At 53.3% G+C, this 7,698-nt stretch overlaps 1 long non-coding RNA gene and 1 other non-coding gene across 2 annotated transcripts; both read right to left on the reverse strand.

Moving 5' to 3' along the window:
- Positions 1-3,009: 3,009 nt before the first annotated feature.
- On the reverse strand, positions 3,010-4,743 carry LOC114010772 (uncharacterized). Its single transcript, XR_008748525.1, has 2 exons — positions 4,594-4,743; positions 3,010-4,245 (listed from the first exon to the last, which is right to left on the reverse strand). It is a non-coding gene; the product is annotated as an uncharacterized LOC114010772 (long non-coding RNA).
- Positions 3,511-3,714, reverse strand: LOC114010775 (small nucleolar RNA SNORA74). The gene has a single exon (XR_003552420.1). It is a non-coding gene; the product is annotated as a small nucleolar RNA SNORA74 (small nucleolar RNA).
- Positions 4,744-7,698: the final 2,955 nt, after the last annotated feature.

Consider the following 7,698-nt stretch of genomic DNA (forward strand, 5'->3'; position numbering starts at 1 on the left):
CCGGCGCGACGGGGACGGTGCACTGTGGACCCTAGGCGAGAAAGAAACGTGTCCCCCAGCCCCGGCAAAGAGGAACCCTCCTCAGACGGGGCTCTCCTCAGGGCTGCTGCCTCCCTTGCTTTCCATGACTGGAAACAGAGGGACAGATAACGCTAGCTAAGTGCTTCGGCCTGTATTTGGCCGAGGTAATAAGGATTCCTCACTGCCACTTGGCCCTTCCAACCCCCGAGCGTTGTCAGTGCTGTAACAGGGCAGGCGCTCAGCCCTGGAGCTCCTCAGGCCGGGCCCTGGCGAACAGGGCGGTTATGCTCTGCCAGCTCAAGCCTAAGCACTGCTCTCAGCAGAACGAAGACGTTACCATCTCAAATATTTAAGACAATGGGCTCTCGATGACTACTACGGTCATTAGAAGATTCTGGTAAAACACCCCTGCAGCCTCTGCGCAAGGCTTTCCCTTTCATCCGAGCCAGCACTGCCACCTTGCGCCGTACGGGGGAAGTTCACCTTCCCTGCGCGCTCCCTGCGCGGCCTGGTTTTGTGACCAAAGTAGCACTCGTACAGTCGGGCAAATACTATTTATGATTTGAAAATCTTTCATAGTCAATCTCTCTCTTTCTAATTTATTTTTTTGGCGAAAGAACGGGTCTCTCCATCATCTGGGAAGCTGCTGTGTTCAGCAGCTTTACAAAGGTGAGGGTGTGTAGCTGAATTCAGTTTCCAGGGGAAAGGAAAAATCTGCCCTTTGAATGCATCACAAGCTGATTTTTCTTCTCTATATGTGGCTGGAGAGCACAATGAAACAATAACACAGAAGGTATTTGAAAAAACTGGGATTGGTACAAAATACATGTTGAAATAATATGAAAGTGCTCAGAGAACAAACACAAGAAATTCAGTTCAAGATAAAAAACAATTAAGTGTTCAAAAACAAACACATAAATCTAAGCTAACAATACTTCTGTGCTCCAGTACTGCTGAGCAGTAAAAGCAGGGCAAAGTGTCTTGGCAAAATGTAAAGCAAACCAGGCACTTTTGCCTAGTAAAAGTCATATATAAATTGCTAAACGTACAGTGTCAATAAACTGAATTGTAAATCACATTAGCATTTCCCAAGTATAAAAGCAGGTCTTGCTCCGTTTCCCTGGGTTGCTTTCCATGCCAGTGTTTTGCTCTTCTTGGATCACGTGGGCGCTCTCAATTTGCTTTGTTGTCCTTCGGTCAAGGACTGACATGGCGGCAAGGTTTTGAACTTTATTGATTGCATTTGCACTGCAGAAGGAGCCATACAGTGCTGACCATCACTACCCTGCTAACACAGCTGCTGTGGTAAGATGCAGAACTCCAGTTCTCTGAGCTTGTACTCATGATGATTACTGGAGAATGTTCTGTGACATTCCTGTGTTTCTCCTTTTTCAGTACCTGCACAAAGCCTGGTGGATTTGGGGAAGAAGTGGGACCCATTCAGCTGCCTGAGACAGGGTGAAGAGCTCTTATGGTGTGTAAGGCATGCGCTGAGTTCTGCAGCCTTTCCCAAGAGCTCTGATGGGATAATCACCGCTGCCAACAGACCTTCTCTGTCCTTTACTATTACTGCCTTTTTTGTTACAGCACAGCCAGGCCTACAGGTCTTGGGTTCAGCCCTGAGATGGATGTAGTAGAGCTTTATCGCAGAAACAGTTTTTCAAGAAAATAAGCCAGTCGGCATGTACTTATTGTCCATATAGCGCATGCTTTATGTGGCTGATGGTAGAGCGTATATTCCTCGATTTTTGCCGATTTCAGGAACACCTGGTGCAGCAGCAGCAACCCATCACAGTGAGGGTGCTTTTTGGCAGTCAGCAGGCAGAAGCCCAGGCCCCCTCAGAGGGCAGCGGGCAGCCAGCTGCAAGGCACCCACGACTCCCCTCCTAGGCAGGTGTTGGGGAACAGACAGATTGCTGGGTACAGCATAAATTCACAGGAAACCTGCTTATTAGTTTTGCAGGTAGAACTTGTCCATATAGAAACAATAAAATTATATTCATGTGCATCAAAGACTTCAACTAAGAAAAAACTTTTTTCCAATAATGTCAAGTACTTCAATAAATATTTCCATATGCATATTCAAAGATCAGCAATACGCAGATGGCAGAAGGGCTAATAGGAGCAGTGTCAGGGACATTTAGAAATAGCCCTGAAAAAAACTCAGCACTGGAATTCATTTATACTAACTGCATGAGAGAAGCACCTACTTGACATAAACTGTCAGTATCTTGTGAACTAACCTGACACGTGCTAGCGTTTTATGAAAAGCCTCACATTTATAAGCTCCAGCCACTAGCAACCTAATTATATTGTCCTGTTATGCTCCTGCAGATAGCAGCTGTCTCATGTCCATTCTTCTGAGTTTGTGTATAGATGGCACTGCAGCTACAGTAGCAGCTACGATAGGATAATTGTAAAATGACTGAAGACCACTGAAGCGTTTTTCAAAAACTGAAAATGTAAGTTTTAGCCTAAATAACTCCCAAGTTTGGATTATTTCATAGACATGGGGTTCTCCGAAAGTCTGCACTACAACCATCTTTCCGCCCCCCACCAGTTTCAAACTATTTTACATATTTCACAGCCTTTTCAACTTGACCACCTTTTGCAGGCTTCACTTTCCCCCAGGCCCAGGGAAGGGATAGGAGAAAGTTCCTTCAGGCCAGGAACCAAAGCACGGGAAGGATACCTTACAAACTTGTACTGGCTCTGTACACTGCAGAGATACGCTCCAGACCTTTTTTCCTTTATGAAAAACTTCTAAACATCTGATCTCCTTCAGTGCTGGAGGAAACAAAGCCTTGTTAGAAACCTATCCTGGCAGCAGAGGCCACGGAAGAGTGTGTGTGTGTGGCTGGAGGCATGCCAGGCACCCAGTGCCTTACTCCTGCCTCTCCAGTCGCCCACAGATAAGAATTCAACGTGACTTTCAAATCCTGCTGTACCCGACAGCCTTATGACGTAATGAAAACCAAAACGAGCAAGTTTAAATATAAACAAGTTTAATAAATAGGTCACATAAAAATATAATTTTAAACAAGCAGAGAGAGGGGATTAAGTTAACAAATTGTAAATTTAATTCTTGTTATACCTTGTCCCCAACCACCTTTGGTGTTTCAAGTTACTACATCCAGGTGCTGAAAGAAAGTACTTCTCTAGTAGATGCCTTTAAATTGTGGACTCTAAGTTTCTATCTTCTCCATCTCTTTAAAATGGGAATCTTCAAAGCAGCACCAACAGCTTATTTCTTCTGACAACTACTGCTACTCCAGCAAGCCCCCACCTGCAGTGAAACATGCAAACCATTTGCCTGTAATTAAAAAACATACAGTTAACAGGAGTATCTCTAAAGACCCCAAATTCAACACTTAACACTGACCAGTTAGTTAGCTGACTTTCATTTTTATATAAAGGAGACAATATTAAACAGTACATCCGCAACAGAGTGTTTGTTTTTTTTTTTTTTTTTACATTTTCTGACTGTGCATTGTCTGCATCCAATCTAGGACTAACTCCACCGAGAAAGAGTTACTCCACTCTCGAGCATGCAGCGTGCTGCCAAAGCCTGGCACCATCCAGCACCAGAACAGCGCAGGCGGTGCCAGGCGCGGCTCGGCAGCCTGTTTCTCTCCCAGCAGCATAACACTATCCCCGGCACTGAGCAGCAATGGGTAGCTGACTACCGCTGGATGAAACAGAACTCAACGTTGAGTTTTTAAAGGACAGAAGGAAGCAGAGGCCCATCCGCCCCTCCAGCGTTGCAGGCCTCACTGCTAACGCCTCGCATCAGGAGAGCGGCTTCCAGCACTGCGTGCTTTGCTAGATAAACCAGGTTATTATTTCCACCCAGAGCACCAGAGGCTGGCACCGCAGCCCATTTACAGGCCTGCAGAGGCCGTTTATTTTAGTTAGCGTGGCAGAACGAACAGCCTTTTTGCCTGTCTCCCCTCATCGGCTCCTGGAGAGACCTCACCCCCGTAGCTGGAAAGGCCCCTGGGCTCTGCCTGCGCCCAAGTGCAGCTCATCCCTTTGCACCTCCTCCCCGCAGGATCAGGCCATGCCAGCGGAGCGGCCGCCTGCTCAAGAAGGCGCCTCATTTGGCCGGTTCCGCCTGCAACACTCGGGGTTTGTCACGAACCACGCCAGGGTGAGGGGCCCTCACCTGCGGGCAGCGCCTCCCTGCCCCCCGCGCCGGCCTGAGCCGCGCGTCGGCTGGAAGCCCTGCAGAGAGCACTGGAGGAGCATCACTTCAAATATTCAATTAATTAAATCTGTTTTAATAGCGCTGAACAGCTGGGAACTGGCTTGTGGAAGAGGAAAAAAAAATCAAACTGAATAATAGGCTGAGAAATTACTTCTAAACGGCACAGCCTGAACAAATTACCCTCCAGTCCCAGGGCCTCAGAGGTTATCAGCCAACGCGGGCCGCCGGGCGCGCCCGCCTTCCCACCATTAATAACAATTAATAGATTTTAAAAAGGGGGAATATTTCCCCGTTTCGGTGTTTCCCGTTTGCAGAGTCCCGGCGGCGGACAGACCCCCGGCGGGAGACCCACCGCTTCCCCTCACCTCATGGTGGCCGGCCCGGCCCCGCGCTACGGCGGCGCCTCATGTCTGCGGGCGCCGAGAGAGGCCGAGCCCCGCCGCGCCGCCCAGGTGCTTCCGCAGGCCCCGCCCCGCCCGCCGCGGCCGCTCCCCAAGGGCGGGCCCTGCGCCCAGCCCGGCCTCCCCCGGCCCGGCCTCCCCCGGGGCGCAGCGCGGCCTGCCTCGGGGCCCGCCATGGCCTCCCCCGGCCCGGCCTGCCTCGGGGCCCAGCGCGGCCTGCCTCGGGGCCCGCCACGGCCTCCCCCGGCCCGGCCTGCCTCGGGGCCCAGCGCGGCCTGCCTCGGGGCCCGCCATGACCTCCCCCGGCCCGGCCTGCCTCGGGGCCCAGCGCGGCCTGCCTCGGGGCCCGCCATGGCCTCCCCCGGCCCGGCCTGCCTCGGGGCCCAGCGCGGCCTGCCTCGGGGCCCGCCATGGCCTCCCCCGGCCCGGCCTGCCTCGGGGCCCAGCGCGGCCTGCCTCGGGGCCCGCCATGGCCTCCCCCGGCCCGGCCTGCCTCGGGGCCCAGCGCGGCCTGCCTCGGGGCCCGCCATGGCCTCCCCCGGCCCGGCCTGCCTCGGGGCCCAGCGCGGCCTGCCTCGGGGCCCGCCATGGCCTCCCCCGGCCCGGCCTGCCTCGGGGCCCAGCGCGGCCTGCCTCGGGGCCCGCCATGGCCTCCCCCGGCCCGGCCTGCCTCGGGGCCCAGCGCGGCCTGCCTCGGGGCCCGCCATGGCCTCCCCCGGCCCGGCCTGCCTCGGGGCCCAGCGCGGCCTGCCTCGGGGCCCGCCATGGCCTCCCCCGGCCCGGGCTCCATCGGGGCCCGGCGCCCGGCCTGGCCGCTCCCGGCCCGGCCTGCCTCGGGGCCAGGTGCCTGGCTCGGCCTCCCCCGGCAGACCCGGCACAGCCCCCCCCGGGGCCGGGCTGCGTAAAAATAAACTCAGTAATCTCGTCAAAAATAAGAAATGGCGGTGAAAGCGGCGTGGCTCTTCCTTCACCTCTCTTCCGGGGTGGAAAAAATACTGGTGTTGAATATTAGCTTGTATGGCATCATGCAGTGCTTGCAGGAGCAAACACTGCTACCATCTCCAGGCCCCAGCTGTGAGAGACTATTAACGTAATGTTATAAAAGTGCTTTCCATCAGAGCCCAGCTAAGGCAGCAGAGCTGCCTTGCCATGGGGCTGGGCATTACAGCTGTGGCATGTGTGGCCGTGGCTGAGGCAGGTAGGGCTGGCTCTCGCAGAACTTGTCTTGCAGTGATTTAGAGAAGTTTCTTCCCCCTTGCACAGCATTGCTTTGCTCTTTGCTCTGCGACTGTCACTGTGACACAAGTGCTGCTGAGCCAAAAAAGTCTGATGGGCGCAGATGGATCACGGTACTAACAGTGCAGTGCTGGAGCTGGAGAAGGGCAGGTAGCGAGTTCCTGTGTACAGGCGGATTTTGGAGCTGAGGGTAATGGTAAAGCATTGCTCTTGCTGTTGCAGGAGCTTTGGGCATTGGTTACACTATGACACAACCCACCCTAGGCTTGCAGCATGCATTTTTTAAGCGTTACAGCTCCGTGCAGTTTCCTCAAGTGGGTGTACTGTGCCAGCAGACAGTAGTTCATGTCCTAACTTAACCCATCCTGCTAATTTATGGGAGCAAAATCTCTCAGACGTGATCCTTCCTTTATTCTGTAACAGCATTTACTCGGCAGGGGTTAAACAGGCTTCTGGAGCCTGTTGAGTTGCTTTGAACACGAGCTGCAGGGCTGTGTTGGGATGCAGGGAGTTCAAGGGAGGCTGTGTCTGGACTAGAGGAGCTCTTCTGGAGGCTGGCTGTGCTTTTGTTTTGTGGTAACTTAAATCTCTAATCTGGCTTGAAAAAAAGCATCCCAGTCCCTTCAGCCTGCAGCACAGCAGTTTCAGGAGAAAAGGACAATTTAGCTTCCACCAAGCCAAGACAAACAGCCCAAGCAGAGGTCTCGGTATCAAAGAACGACGTGATGTTTGCTGACATCGGCTATGGCCTGGGAGAGAGGGAAGGCCAACACAGCTAAGGAGATGAAACCACCATGAAACCAGCTCTCGGACAGTCAAGCCAGTGCTGTGGGCACTTCTAGGGTATTGCTGCAGGCAGCTGCCCACATCTCCTGTCCCCAGGCCTGGAAGCAGGCGGGAGGTCAGGCAGAAGGACCTGTTTCCAGTCGCAGTGTGTTGTGCTCAGCTCTGCAGAGCAGTCTCTGGCCAGGCTGCTGCAGCACGGGCTGCAGGCACGGCACTTCTGGGCTCAGCCTGTTTCAGAAGCCTTTTCTTATACCCTCAAAGGGATGCAGCTGATGTAGACAGCACATTCACCAGGAAGCGGTGTCAGAAAGGGGCTTTGCTTGATGGCCATGGCAGAGCCATTGTGTTTCACCTAGTGTGACACCTTTCATCCAGAGTTCACAAATAATGTGCTAGCATTTGAGCACACACACCCTTGCCCCTTGCCACATGAGATGAACCAGTACTCCAAACCCAGTTACTAGAGGGGAAGGCTGTGCAGGAACACAGGGAAATCTGTGCTGTAAAGTGAGAGGCTGGTCCTGGCATCGAGAGTTGCTGAGTTTTGGTATTTGGCATTCAAAAAACTTTTGAAGTATCTCCCTGGTCCTGCTGAAAACATCTTATTATAAGAGGCAAGGCATACTAATTTGGGTCCCATGCTGCACTAATGAGTTATACAGCTTCCAAACTGGAGCTGTCAGTTAGGCAGCCTGTTCCAGGTCTCAACAGAGCTTATCATCCATCCCTGTCTGTGGGCATGTGCCGTCAGTCACAGGCAGTAAGGCCTCCAGTAACAAAATCATGAAGTGCTCTTTGTGTTTGCTATTACTTGTCCCTCCACCGTAGCAGCTTTTCATCAGCCCTGGATGTTCTGCACTGGAGCATAGCCAGGGAGCTGCTGTCCTTCACTGGGTTCATCACTAGCTGGGAAAGCACTGAACTCTCCACCGCTCAGCACCAGCCTCTCTCCCCACATACAGCCGTGGCTGTCCTGGGCAGAGCAAGCCTGGCGCTTCCTGGGATGAGGCAGGGGCTGGCTGTGCTGGGGAGGAGCAGTCCACATGT

This window comes from Falco peregrinus, chromosome 8 (genome assembly GCF_023634155.1).
Source record: "Falco peregrinus isolate bFalPer1 chromosome 8, bFalPer1.pri, whole genome shotgun sequence".
Taxonomy (NCBI): domain Eukaryota; kingdom Metazoa; phylum Chordata; class Aves; order Falconiformes; family Falconidae; genus Falco; species Falco peregrinus.